The 14785-nt window shown below is 42.4% G+C and overlaps 1 protein-coding gene across 2 annotated transcripts in view; it reads right to left on the reverse strand.

Moving 5' to 3' along the window:
- The window catches only part of FANCM (FA complementation group M), a 797274-nt gene that overhangs the window by 141062 nt on the left and 641427 nt on the right, over positions 1–14785 (reverse strand). The gene's annotated exons all lie outside the window — the stretch shown is intronic.

Consider the following 14785-nt stretch of genomic DNA (forward strand, 5'->3'; position numbering starts at 1 on the left):
GTTATAAGTGTGAGGGTGCCCCTACATGAGCAGGACAGTGCTACAAACCTCAGAGTCAATTCTCCAGTGTAAGTGTGGTCAGCCGTTTAATAAGTATGGAGGACATCAAGTCGTTCACGTGAAGTCTAACTATATATTGGCTGCACTGAAACCAGTCATGTTTGGTATCAAACATTTCGGAATCCTACCCCAACACCAATTGCAATGTTGGATGTATGATCCCATCTACTGGGGGTGCCACTAGGGTGCCCCCTGTATTCCCGGTAGCAGGCTTTCAGGGTCTAACAGCAAGCTAGTGCTGCTGCTGACCACATACACTTTTCTGCCCTCCTGCTGCTGAGCTTGAGCAGGGAAAGGTAGAACAATAGGTTTCCTGTCACAGGGAGGTGTGACCACCTCCCAGATAGAAATTAGTGTATTGGGCTGGGGTGGGGGGCGCTTTCCAGAGCCATCAGACTGCTTTGAAGGGCACATTTCAGTATCCTCCCCTCTGTCCAGCCCCCTTCTGGGAGGGATCCATGAATTGTTCCAACCCTTTCTTTAGGGCACTTAAGGGCTTACCTGTAGGTGGCTCTTCAGATTCGTTGTGGGACAAGATTCAAACCCAAAACCACTTCAACTTCGACTGTCTGGGCACCTGGACTTCACCTGGAACCAAGACAGCACCAAGGAAGACTCCTGCTGCTCCTGGTCTCGGTGTTCTGCAAGTCTTCTTCGTCATCTATGCCTGTGCTTCTTCCAGGTTCCTCTCTAGGCCTGCAGGCATCAAGGATGCCCAAAGTAATCTCCCTTGAAGTGAAGGAGTCACTCCCCTGCATCTGTAGGCACCGCAACTAAGTTGACCGGTCTGCTGCTCCTGACAAAAGGCTCAGCAACACAGATGGTGGTTCTTCAACTGCCTTGAGGCTTGACCTGTTCTCTCAGCAAGTTTGAGGCCAGTACCCATCGTTGGAACCGCTGGAACAGAGTCCCTGTGCACCGGGTCGACTTGCTGTTGCCAAGGCTTGTTGGCTCTGTACTCCAGAGATCTTTGGGCTACAAGAAGCTCCAGCATCTCTTCCTACCAAGGTCTCCATCCTCATCGCATCCTCTGCACCGTGGGCCTGCCTCTTTGGTGAGCTGCTTGAGTTCATCTTGCAACTCCTGTGCTTTCTACTTGTGGGTCCTCTGAAGGGTCTTCTTTGGCTTCAGTGGGCTCCACTGCCTGCTCAGGGCCTGCTCAGACTCTCCTGAAATTGGTAAGTTCCTTGGACCTTGTTGGTCCCAACGTTGCTCCTTTTTTGTTTACCAAATCTGTTGCTGCTGCCAAGGCTTGTTGGGCCCCCGCCAGACTCTGCCCTCTGATTCTCAACTTCTGACGCAGGACAGCTTGTGAATGGCTCCTGGTCTTCCACAGCCTCGCCTGGTGCTCACAGCTGCAGCGACAAGGTCACAGTCATCACTCCTGCATCTCCAGTCATCAGCAGTCACTGCTCTTCCGTGGCTCCTGGTCACCTCAGAGTGGCATAGACTGTCCCCTCTGCTTGTAGGTTCTTCTCTTCAAGAATCCGCTCGGAGCATCATTGCACAATGTCAGTAACATTCTTGGTAGTTTAATATCTTGCTGTGGTTATACTTGACCAATGAGGCATTACATGCTTCCTTCTGGTTCCTCCATGGAGGTTACTACCCAGAACAAGTTATGCCATAATCATTCGTGAATCCAAAGCCTCTCTGGGCCACTCGGACCGCAACTCTTCCTGTAAATGCAGCCGCCCACGAAGGAGAGCGAGACCGCGTCACTGCTCACATAGGCCCACTCACACACAGTACCTTTGTGGTGACAGGACCAACCTTGGGAAATCTGTAAGAAAAGACTCTCTGCGCATAGCAGAGGAAGCAAGGCTGCGGAAGGGTTGGTGGATCTTTGAATTCAGGAACTTCCAAGAGGCGGGTCGAAGCAGCGCTCACGTTGTTTGGAATCTCAATGTTACCTTGACAGCGAGTCCCTGGAAATGCAGCAAGCCGGTTTGGCATGCACTGCCTGTGTGGTGAGAGTAGAAAGGGGGACCCGCTGATCCCTGGTGCAGCGCTGTTGGCTCGGCACGCACTGCCTATGCGGTGCGAGTCGGAAGGGGGACACACCTGTCCCTGGTGCAGCACTTAACCTTTCGCTGGAGAAAGCACTTTGCTCCAAGTAGAGCAAAGTGTCTGATTTGGCCGCAGCCCCGCTGCCAGACTTACCAGCTGCAGAGTCCCACGGCAGAGGTGGACAGGAGATGTGCCAGTTTAGAGCCAGCAGCGTTTGGTTACAAGTCCCACGCAAGGTCAGATTTGGTAGGGCCAGAGCCCTAGTACTTGTACCCACAAGTGCTTTGATGTAGGGGGTGAATTTAAGGGAACCTTCTGAAGTGCACAAGGATCCCTTTCGGGCCAGCCCTGGCTTCAGACTACCAGTAAATCAGCCCTTTGTGTGAGAGCAGGACACAACCTTTTCAGATTAAGTGCGAGCTAACTCTCCCCCTTCCTGCCCCGGAAGGCTATCAGTATACAGATTAATGCAGATGAATCTCCTATCACATCCAGCCCTTCGTGTGTTGTGGCTGTCTAGAGGGAATGCACAAAGTGTAGCTGTCACCCAGCCCAAACGTGCATTGGAGACAGGCACAAGGAGTTATAAGCACAGAGAAATGTCCACATTCTAAAAGTGCAAAAAGAACAAATGGTGGACAGAATGCTGAACAATGTCAAACATTAAATCCCAGTACAGAGATTTGGGCTTATATACATCATTTGTTTGCTCACTATGTCATTCCAGTTTGGACCCAGCCATATGCAAATCAGTCTTGACCCTGCTCCCCATGGCAACATTCCAGCCCGAACTGCCAGACCAGGTCCTACCTAGACTAGAAACAAGCATCCTTAGACCTGTTTCGGCGTATTACTCCTCATCAGTCAGGCTAGCTAAACTCCAGTGGCATGGCGAGCACAGGACCCACGTCTGGGCATACCCGTCCCACTCGCGGTGACAGATACAAAAAGAACAATTGATTGATTGGACAGAATGCTGAACAATGTCAAACATTCCCCCCATTTCAGAGATCTTGGCCTAAATCAATAGTTTCTTTGCTCACCATGCCATTCCAGATTAGACCCAGCCATATGCAAATCAGTCTTGACCCTGCTGCCCATAGGAACAGTACATCTGAACTGACAGGCCAGGTCCTCTATGGACCGTAAACACGCATCCGGTTAGGGATAGGAGGTGACTGGGGGTGAATGTCTGATTTGCTTAGCATTCCGATCAATTAGTTATTTATGCTTTTGTCGCCCTAAGTGGGAAGGGTATGCCCAGCCATGGGTCCCATGCTCACTGCGCCACTGGATTCAAGCTAGCCTGTCTGATAAAGGGTGGTACCCTGAAACCGGTCCCAGGATGCTTGTTTCCGGTACACGGAGGATCTGGTCTTGCAGTTCGGGCTGAACTGTTCCTATAGGGAGCAGGGTCAAGCCTGATTTCCATATGGCTGGGTCCAAACTGGGGTGGCATGGTGAGCATTAAAACGATGGATTGAACCCAGATCTGTGAGTGGGGTGGGAGGGGGGGGGGGGGAGATGTTTGATTTGTTCAGCATTCCATCCATCATTTGTTCTTTTCACTTTCTAAAAATGACATTGCTAAATTAGTAATGTGAAATCCAACTTCACCAGTAAAGAGGATTTATCATTGCCATTCTGAACATGCCAAACATAACAAAGCTACTCCTTTCTGATCAGGAATTACCACATGAAAGTAAATAGGGTAATTCCCAGTGCTAGTCTATGAGAGGAGTAGGCCTCACAGTAGTGAAAAACGAAATAGGCTCTTTGTCACGACCAGGACATGTCAAATATAAAAGTACATGTTCTACCTTTCACTTACACAGCACCCTGCCCATAGGGCTACCCAGGGCTTACCACACAGTTGACCTATGTGAAATAAAAGGAGAGTTTAAGGCTTGGCAAGGAGTTTTAAATGCCAAGTCAAAGTGGCAGTCAACTGCACACACAGGCCCTGCAATGGCAGGCCTGAGACAGGGTTAAGGAACTACTTATGTGGATGGCACAAGCAGTGCTGAAGGTCAACTAGTAGCATTTAATTTACTGGCCCTGGGCACATGTAGTACACAGTACCAGGGAATTATAAGTAAATTAAATATACCAACTGGGTATGAGTCAAGGCTACCATGTTTTAGGGAGAGAGCACATGCACTTTAGCACTGGTTAGCAGTGGTAAAGCACCCAGAGTCCTAAAGCCAACAAAAACGAGGTCAGAAAAGTAGGAGTAGGAAGGTAAAACATATGGGGGTAACCTTGCAAAAAGGACCATTTCCAACATAATCTTTTTGTTGTTTTATTCTATCGGGCTTCAAAGTGAAGTTGTGTTTCAGGCAACAAAACATTTTGAGAAGAGTTTCAAGCTGAATGAGAGCAGGATGGCTAACCCATAAGCTACTTGACTGGCTAATGTGTGATTCTCTGAGAACTGAACCGGCGTCAGAGACTTGGTCCAGAGTGGGTGAAATGTGGGTTTAATAAGTTACAACAGAATCGCAACAACCAAAGAGGTCCTGCCCACTCCCCAGTCACCTTCAACTGCCATTCCTTCCATGAACATTCCATACGGATGACATAGTGAGCAATCTATTACATAACAGATGACATGATTTAGTAATCAAAACATAACTTCCCCTTCTCCAGACAAAAGAGAACAAAACTCAAAAGAAATTCAACAAAACCCAATGAGAACATTTGTCTATAATGAAAACCGAACACAATAGAAATAAAACTTACACCCAACTAAAAACTGAGAATGAACTACTCCTTACAATAATCTTTCATCCATACTGCAGCACAAAGAGTTCTTTGTGGTCGAACACACTATCTTGACAGGTGTTTCCAGCAGATCTTTGTGTGCAAACAAATATTTCTCGACACTTATTGTCTACAACATCCTTCCCCTCATCCTTCTGTCTCACACTAACCAGCCAGGACATACTCCACCATTCCCCTTTATGCAGACGCACAACACTGAGCTTCCCCTCCGTGACTTAAAAAGGTCCAAAAAATCCACTCATCTCTTTGGCATGGAACCATGGCTTCTTGATACACACTTTGTCCCCCAAAGACCACACACTCCTCTTCACACAGTGTATGTTGCCAAACCTTTCCTTGTACTTCACTTGATGCTTAGCAATTTTCTCTTTTACTTCCACACTCCATTCTTTGTGATCTGCTTTACCACCCTTTAACCACTGGGGATTCCTCTTAGTGGAAGCCCTACTCCCTCTCAATACACGAAGAAGGAAAAGTCAGTAATAGCATTCGGCGTGGTCCTGTGCGCCCACAATTGTTCTCTTCAATGAAACTCTAGAACGCACTGAATGCTGAGTACATGCTTCAACTAACCTGTTCATTCTGTCTACCAGCCCTTCAGCTTGGGGAAAGTAAAGTGCAATCTACGGTGTTTGACTCCCATGAAAATTCCACCATCTGAGAAGAAATGAACTGTACACCATTACTGGTGTCAACACTAGACCAAAGGAGGAAAAGGGCTAGCTGAAAGTAGGGCTTTCAGCTAGCCCTCTTCATCCATTGGTCTGGTGTTGTGTCAATCACATTTTGTTTGCCACTACAGCATACAGCTTGGGGGAGTGGGTCAGCCCACTTCAGATATTGGCTAACCACTATGAGTGTCGATAATCTGCTCTTTCAAAAGGAGCACAACTCCACACAAAGTGTTTCCTTTCAATGTAGAACCTACTAACGCAATGTGTTATATTAGAACTTTGTATTTGCTTTTTAAAATGTTTCTTATATTGGTGATGGCCCAGCAGCTCCCCCAACAATGTTTCATAAAAATTGTAGCTGAACAAAAAAAGCACTGATAGCCGAAAGGTTGCCAGCCAATGCCAGGCTGATTGGCTTTGCCAACGCTTGTTTGAGATGTTAGGAGTGGAAACATTGATTTTCTCTACCTTATGTTCTTTTTCTTTCCCCTGGAGACAGTCAAGGGAGTTCGTCGGGCTTTGAAAGGGGCTTTCTTCGGTAGGGGCGTACACAACGCGAGCACCTATGCACCCCACACACAGCGATGTTGAACCCCAGAGCTTTCAGCTGTTTTCGGCTTCGTTAACCGAGGCACGTTGTATTGTTGAATTCAAGGGTACCTGTGTGCATGGGGAGTTTTTGTCCTGCTGTCACAATTAACCTTTCTTTGTGTAGTGACCCCAGCATGTTTTAGTCTAGAAAATAACATACTGTTCACCAAAGAGAATTTAGTGAATGTTTACAAGGCCAGCATTCAGCAGCTCTGAATAGGATTATTTGTAAAATGCGGAACGCGGCCTACTTAGCCGCGCAGCCAATGTGCTCTGGCAGCGAGCACCCCGGTTTTATAAAAAGGACTTTACTTTTTTCGATGATGCGCCTGGTGTTTCTGCCCCTTCCCTGGCCGCCGCTGTACATATACTCGTGGGCAGCAGACCCCGCCTTCCGAGTCTCTTGACTCATCGAGCTTACACACCTAAGCAAACTTCTGGGAAAACTTTTCAGCACTGAAGTGTCCGGGTCTCCGCACACAACCTGCGACACAGACTGGTCACGAGGCCTGGCGCACCCTGCTTCAGTCCTTCTTGAGAACCCCTCACAGTGCCCTCAACAATATATGTATGTGTCGGTGCTTCGTTCGTAAAATCCAACGCCGAGTGCTCTCAAAAATCAGTCCGACCAAACAGACTTTATTGGGGTTTTTGTAGTTTTTTTAAACGGGTCCTTAGATCTGTACATTTTGTTATCTCACAGTCCCCTTAAACTATTCGATATCATTAAATAACATGGACTACAATTTGGAAATTGAAAACCGCCTATATGTATTCAACAATAATGAAACTGTGCATGCACAACGAACGGCAGTGCATAAACGCACAGCGTGTTCCCTGCGAAAGAGTGTACCTGGAACCAATTACAGGTGATAAATGCACTGCAAACGTCCACTGAAATGGTCGCTCAAAAGGGCAACATAGGTAAACTGCTACTGGACTCAGTTACGACGCTGCTCTTCGGCTGGAGTAAGACGCCGGCGCGTGACATTTTCTGCTGTGCGTAATTCAGTTGGGGTGCACACTAAATATCGGTCAAAAAATCGATGGCACTAAATATCGAGTTAAAAATATGGAAAACTAATATCGACATGCAAGTCTAGATTTTCTATACCTAACTGCACCTATATGTACCTTGATGTGGAACTAGGCATAGTAAATGTATACTTTCCTATATGCACTTACCTGTCAATATTTAGTGCCTTGATAGTCACGTGGCTTAAGAAAATACACTTCTGCAGCCGTCAGCCTAGGGTTGCCACCTGACAAAAAGTCGAATAAAAAGGTGATGCCAAAAATTGGTTGTTTTTTTCCTAGATCTTTGGCTTTGAGGCCAGTTAATGGATGCAATGACTTTAGCCAGGTCCAAGTGTTCGCTCTGGCTGTTGGTTGAGAGCATTGTAAGCTGTATAATACAGGAAGAAGACAGATGAAGCTTTGAAGCGGATGGTGACAAATGGGGTTGTCTAAACATATTATCCAGTCAGCATTTGATTCTGTTCAGTCCATTTTGAGGCGCTGGAGAGCTTCATTGGCCAAAAGGACACATTATCGGTTTGGTCCATCAGGATTTTTATCAGATGTGCAGTATAAACCTTTAAATCTACCTTTTTACCAACAGTTGTCCTATCAGCGATACCCACACCATCTTAGGCAGGACAACAATACATGTCTACACCTCTGACTACACAACAGAAACACAAGGCTGGAAGAGGCCATTCTTTTCCAAGACCACTTTAATATGATAAAAGTCAGAAACCTGCTTAGAGACCCCCATTACATCATGAGACATCAGCGAGGGTAAAAGGTAGGGCCAATGTGCTATTCTTCGAGATTTGACGGAACTTGGGCCTGTCTGTCCTGAAGAGCGCAACAAAAAGGTGACGCCAATTTTTGAAGCGGTTTACAATAAACTTGTAGCAACCACATGCCTCCACAAAGCTACAAAGTAAATGTTTTATTCATTTTAACTAATATTGCACTAACAGGACTCAGAATGTGCATTTTAGTCGGAATAGCTCTAGAGGAGACTTTTCTCAACATACTATTTCACCCGACCCCCTAAAAAGCTAGGAAATAGGATAGCCATGTTCAATCTCTGATAACTCATCCCGTTTAGGAGAAAATAAGCAGTCAGGTTGGTATCTTTGGCAAATATTTCAACAGTGTTTTAAGAGAGCGATGTTCCAAAGCAGGTGGAATGCATTAGAAAGACGATTTCAACTTCTGATCAGAGAAGATACGCAGTACTGTAAAGTTAGGCCTAGAACTGTTGGCTTTATGGCCTCTTACATCTTTGCCATGTACTAAGTGAACTAGTGCGAAGAAGCGTGTGTCTTGAAACTTTACAGAAAGGTATGGATGTGCTAGCAATGGGCAATACTAACAACAGTTGTGGTCATACTGCTTGTTTGGAAGGATATAGCCATGTTCATGCAGATATTCTTGTCAGATTTCAGATAACTTTGCATGAATAGTTTGTAACCCGATGTAATTTTTTTTTTTTTTAAACATTTTTACAGTAAGTATCCCCAGTTCATTGCATCGATCACTAACAGATTAAATACCCCAGGTTCTCTCTGTACATGCCCAGAAGAAGGGGGCTCTTGACAATGTAATGTTGATTCCATGGGCGCTTGATCTGATATATGCTGCCCTGCTATTTCCATTCGGACAAGGCATTGAGCAAGTTCATGAGGTTTTGAAGGGACAAGATAACTACTCCAAAGGAGTATCTGGTACATACGTTTCTATCTAATAAGCTGGAGTAGGTATTAAATATTGCAAACATTCCCTCTGATCTACAGTACATTTTAAAGTATTTTTTTTTCATTATGCATGATTAATTAAAACCGTTGCTTTCAGAACATTACAGGGTACATTTCAGAAATTTTGCATTGGTAAAACAAATAAAAATAAAGCACAAAGTTTAAAATGCTTTTGTTTTGTGGTTAAAAGACATTAAATTGTTTTGAATGTGATAGCACCACTGGCAAAGATTTACGAGCCTGTTTTAAAGTCAATTATATAAACTATATACATCTTCTGGACCTCAGAATTCTATATTTACGCTATTGGCTACTGGAGGCTGGGGGATGTTTTCAAATCAAGGCCCATCTGATGAAGGTGGACCAAAATATAATAGTATGAGATGGTTGAGATGTTGTCGCTGATGTGATGACAACCTAGTAGAATCTTTCATGACACCATCACTGTATGAAGCACTGAATTCAGCATTGCAATAAGGTAGGAAGTACTGCAGGTTTCTACTTTGATGAAGCCTCAACGGCTTCCACTTGTTGAGATCCATGTGATTATAAAGGAATTGATGAAAAAGTTTCCTCAAGCACAACATACTCCCATGCAATAAGATGTGAATTAATAAAAGCACAAATTAAGGCCAAGATATTTGAGTTTTTGCAAAATTGTTATGTAAATATCTCTCCCTAAAGACTCATTCAGATGGCAAGGAAAGTAAATGAGCAGTTACCTTATACTAATTTCTCAAACATTAAAGTGAGCAGTGTCAACAGTTCCACCTAGAACATCATCAGGGATCCACATAAACCACAGGGATGTATGCCAACACCAGGCCAGTCTGTGAGGGAAGGGAGACTCCACAGATTACAGCTCAGACTCACCATGTTTCAAAATCGGTCAAAGGGCGTAAACGAGACGCAAATGTCCGTTGCTGTGGATTCTCTTCGACAGGTGTAGGGGTAACAAAACGGACTTTCTCGATGGTCTTACACTTGTATCAAAGAGTGCTATAAAGAAGCCATCAACTGTCTACGTTATGGAATTATTGCATATGCCAGTGGGGCACAGCAGCATCCAGTGAATTTTGTAGAATAGTGCTTTTGACAGAGTTTTTTTAAGCCAGCTGCTGTCTTTTCTGAACATATTTCCTAAGCCATCTTGCCTATATATAGATGTAAGTGCGGAGATTATGGGATGCTTGCCCACCTGGTCTACCTATCTACCCATAGCTATCCTCCTCATTAAAGTTTATCTTTAACGAACCTCGTTGTGCCGCCTTTTTCTTTTCTCTCCTCACAAATACATTCCTCACCCACAGCACTAGGGCAAATACTTCTTTCAGATACTTTCTTCATTTATTATATCTCATCGGGCCGAATACAAATCTTAACCTAAATATTAACACTTATCCAACACTGGCACGTCTCTCTCTACTGCGAGAATACAATGCTTCACCCTTTCTTCTAACTTCGGCACACAATTAACAGGGCTCTTCACCTCTACTGGACTCTCACTATAGCCCTTCCAATGACTTTGCAAGAGACCAATCTCCTCACTCCCATTATTGTCTGGATAACACGATTGTGTGTAAAAGTGACCAACCAGAAATCAAATTAACGTAATCCATGCAAATTTAACACAAAAAATGTTTAAAAAAAATTATACAGCTTATATCGAAATATTACAAGTCCTTATATTTTATATAGCTAATATCACTGTATTAAAATTTAATTTCTTATTAATTTTAAATAATGCTGATTTCATTATAGTCCCATTAGTCTTGTTACGTAAAGTAACATGGTTAAAAGACAACTTGATGTCCTTCCACTTTCTTTTCAAATTGGGACATACATTTCATAAATTGTGTGTTTAGAATTATGTTGTTTCTATTTAAACCTTCCATCAGAGCACGTCTACAAGTCTGGATGCCCAATTTATATAATGGATGTCTCAACGGCTTCTCCTCTCGTTTGCTAGCTCAGGGCATGTACACACAATCTGAATGATGGTCTCGACCACATGCTTGCACAGGCTGCAAATGTTGGAGGACCTCTATTTAATTCATACTGGGGTGAGGTCCAGCGTTATTAGACCAACCAGCCTTAAAAACAAGAGTTTTTGTTTAAAAAATTGCTAATCGCATGTGTCGAGATATGTTTGTCTTTTAGCTGGCAGGTAATTATTCGGGGTCATCTCGGCATGTAGACCCTTTGAGAAAACTATTTTATGCTGGAAGCAACGTAGCGCCAGAATATTTTTATTCACAACTCTTTTAGATGTATTTAGCAAGAGTGACATGTCTGATTATTCTTTTATTTGCAGATGTTTTAAAGACGCTGCCAGATAGGATTGAGATGAAGATTTTTCCTCAGAAGACTTGATCTCTGTCCAAATTAAGTAGTATAGTTTGTCTACGTCTGATTTCCCGAATTTGAAATACATTGTTGTGAATGTCCCTTTGTTTGGATATTACTTGATTATTATGCCGAATTCCAATCAAATTTGCACCTGTCTGACATTTCTGGCAATAGGAACGTTTCTTTAACTGTATTGGCTATTATCGTGTCCAAGAGTTCAGCTTCTCTAACAAGGAGAAATTTGCATCCATAAGAAATGGTAGGGATTAACTTTACACATATTACTTTTAAAGTAGGTGTCAATGACAGCTCCCCACCCCCCATGTTCTTATACAATGAGCGAATGGCCAACCCAAGACCACTGGCTTTTGTTTTAATAGACAGTTTATGAGCCAAAAAAGTGCTGCCCTTATCAAAAAAGGATGAAGAGGTATTTGTATTGTTTCCTTTGCTACATATTTGACGTTTAGGAACCAGATGCCTTCTTTCTGGCGACCATTTTTTTTTTTTTTTTACCAAGGACGACCATTTTTTATTTTGTTTTAGTTTATTTCCAGCTTACTCTGTAAAGAGTAGTCATTTATCTTGCTTAACATTTGCTGCAGACTAAATTTAGTTTTATTGAATTAAACCATCATATTCTGCGTAAAGTAGGCTCAATATCAGCTTTGTACAACATTTTGGGGAAATAAGCATCTACCTTGCAAGTTCGGCCCTGAGAGCAGAAGTATATACATTGAATAAAAGAGATGCTAGGACGCTTCCCTGCTGAAGGCTGGTCTTTGTGCACACCTTTCTCGATACTGATTAGACTGTCTCCTAACTTAACTCGGATCAAAGTGTCGGTGTACAATAATAAAATGCTGCTCAGCAGGTTTGGTGGAATTCCCCAACGTAACAGTTTTACCCGAAGGTCTTTTCTTGGATTCAATTGACATCAACTATGAAAGCCACAATGAGTATAAAGAGCCATGGGTTGTGAAGGTTTTGCTCATTCATGAAGATAGAGCTATCAAATTGGAGGCAATGCCCATGACTTGGCGGAAACAAGTTTGCTTAAATGGGACTGCTCCAGGATTCCAACCCTTGGAGCAGCACAGATGCAAAATATTTTGCCTCTATATTTAGAGGGACTATCAAACGAGAATTCTCTGGATTGGTTTTTTTGAGCTTTTAAACCTTACTTTGTAGACTGTAATTATATATGGCGATTAATTTTGTTCCTAAAATTCAGGATGAGAGATAAATAAGGCTTGGGGCAGGCCTTTTGGCCCCAGGGAACAGTCTAAGCAACTTCTTAAAATTATTTTTTGAAGCAACATGTAGTTGTAATTTAATGGGTTGCTGACATAGGGATGGATTGCCCCTCTCTCCTGAACAATCCTCCTAAATGCTCAGAGCATGGCAGTTTATACCTGGTGATGTATTATCCTCGGACCTATTAGCCAGGGTGGCAGTTGATGAATTTTCACCATATTGTTTCTACAAGCAGAAGAACCATGTAGGTTTAGATTTGTATTATTTGTTGTACATCTGCCCTGTTCAAGATTATTTACTCTATGCCAAAATTCCTTCAAATTCTTATTCCTAGTGACAAAGAGGAGCTGTGCCCCAAATTGGTTATGTTGGTAATTTTTTGCAGCTAACTGTTTCACTTGTACTTGCAGACTGGCCAAAGGTTTTTTCTTCTATTGTCTTAGTTCACCGTTTAGAGATTTGTTTTCCATTCTAAGGGTTTGCAACATACAATCTCCTCTGGACCTTAGAGGACCAACTGAACAAGCCATATTGGAGTTATTTGGAAACTTTGAAAGGAGTTTTTCAACAAATTATTTCCACTCTTGTGAGAGAGTATCATTGTTTTATGTCAGTGGTCTAAAAGAGACACATTACTATTGTGTGGCATGTTTCCTCTCCATTTTAACTTCTTTTGAGTCTCTAAGTATAGTCCCACCATCAAGGTATTACTTTTTCTATTTTGAGGAATTTGCGATGTTGTAAGTGGTCACTTCTATTTAATGGTTGATTTTGTAACTTACAGTGTACAGTGACATGCTTGCCATTATGTAATCTGAAGTGGTGTTTCTATTGGTGGAAGTATGGGTACAAGCAGGCAGTTGGTCCTCCACAAACCTTCCATTAAGGATTGTCAAACCGTTTGTGTTGCACAATGTAAAGTTGTTTTCAACTTTTTTGTATAGTCTCTTAAAGGAGGGTGAGGACTAAATTGGAATATTCCAGTAAAGATTTTGATGAGCAAATTGCTTGTCTTAATTAGCTTGCGAAAAAAGATAGATGTAGAAATCACCTGTTAGTAGTAGATAGGCATCATTATATTCATGTTTTAAGTCCGTAACTAACGTAGATAATTTAATGACTGTTTGACCCTTCTCCAAAGACGGATTTATGTAAATGTTTACTATAATTAAGATAGTTTGATCATCAAGAGATCAGTTTAATATGTTAACCACAAGCACCCATGGCTCATTGTTTGGAATTATAGAAACGTTCAGAAATAGATCTGCTTTCTAAATTGTCTTTGTCTGAATACTTATTGAATTCAATGTAACCGATTAATGTGGTGGACTGTAATGATCAAATTTCCTGGAAACTTGAAAATTTAAATTGTCGTCAATTACATTATCACTTTCATATCATTGATAAGATTCATTAGATCTCCCACATTCCATGAACATATTTTTTTTAAAGTTTGAAACTGGAGATCTGCTTTCCGGTTCGGAAGCTGGTTTTATTCTTCAGTTCGTATTAATATTAGTTAATGTGACCTAGAGCCAACTCCAGTCGTCTAGTGGTCTTTATTGGTCAACTGAGATGCCCCTCTGTCTTCCTAATTTTTGACTCTAAGAAATGTTTTAATTTGCTGGTCTGCTCAATGGAACGTTGATAGCTTTTATGAGTAGATATTTTTAACATTGATGTGGTGGTGGCTTTCTTTTGTAATGTAGTTGGTTGAGAGCATCAATTAGACTGTGTTGCTTGTTTACATTCTAATTAAAATAGTTAGATATGCTGTTTTCATAATATTTAGTCATTTTAACTCCGCATTTTATTTTAAAGGTGGCTTTTCTCAGAAGACATTCAAATGCCATTGCCAGGGGTAGTCTAAGTAACTAATGTTGGGTCATTTATGTGTGTCGCACATACTGGTAAAAAATAAATTGTGATGATACTAAATGTGTCCAAGTGTGCCATTTCTTTGTGAGCTTGTAAATGTTTGATGATATTACCACAATTAAGAATGCCATGCCTGCATTTTCTATTTGCTTCCAAGGTAAATTAGTAGTTTTGCTGTGCTATGTTCCTGACTTTCTTGAAAATTGTTATTGACCATAGTGCTTGGATGAGGCTGCAGGTCTGGATAATTCAAATTCCCTGATCCAACAGGGTTAAATGTACTAGTTGTCGTTAATCTAGCTTCACAGGTCATTCATTCGAAGTTGTGCTGATGTAATTGGTGTAATTTATGCCTTAATTAAACAGGGCTCTATGTCTCTTAATAGGAATGATTAACTCCGGGTTAATTCTCAA

This window comes from Triturus cristatus, chromosome 9 (genome assembly GCF_964204655.1).
Source record: "Triturus cristatus chromosome 9, aTriCri1.1, whole genome shotgun sequence".
NCBI lineage: Eukaryota > Metazoa > Chordata > Amphibia > Caudata > Salamandridae > Triturus > Triturus cristatus.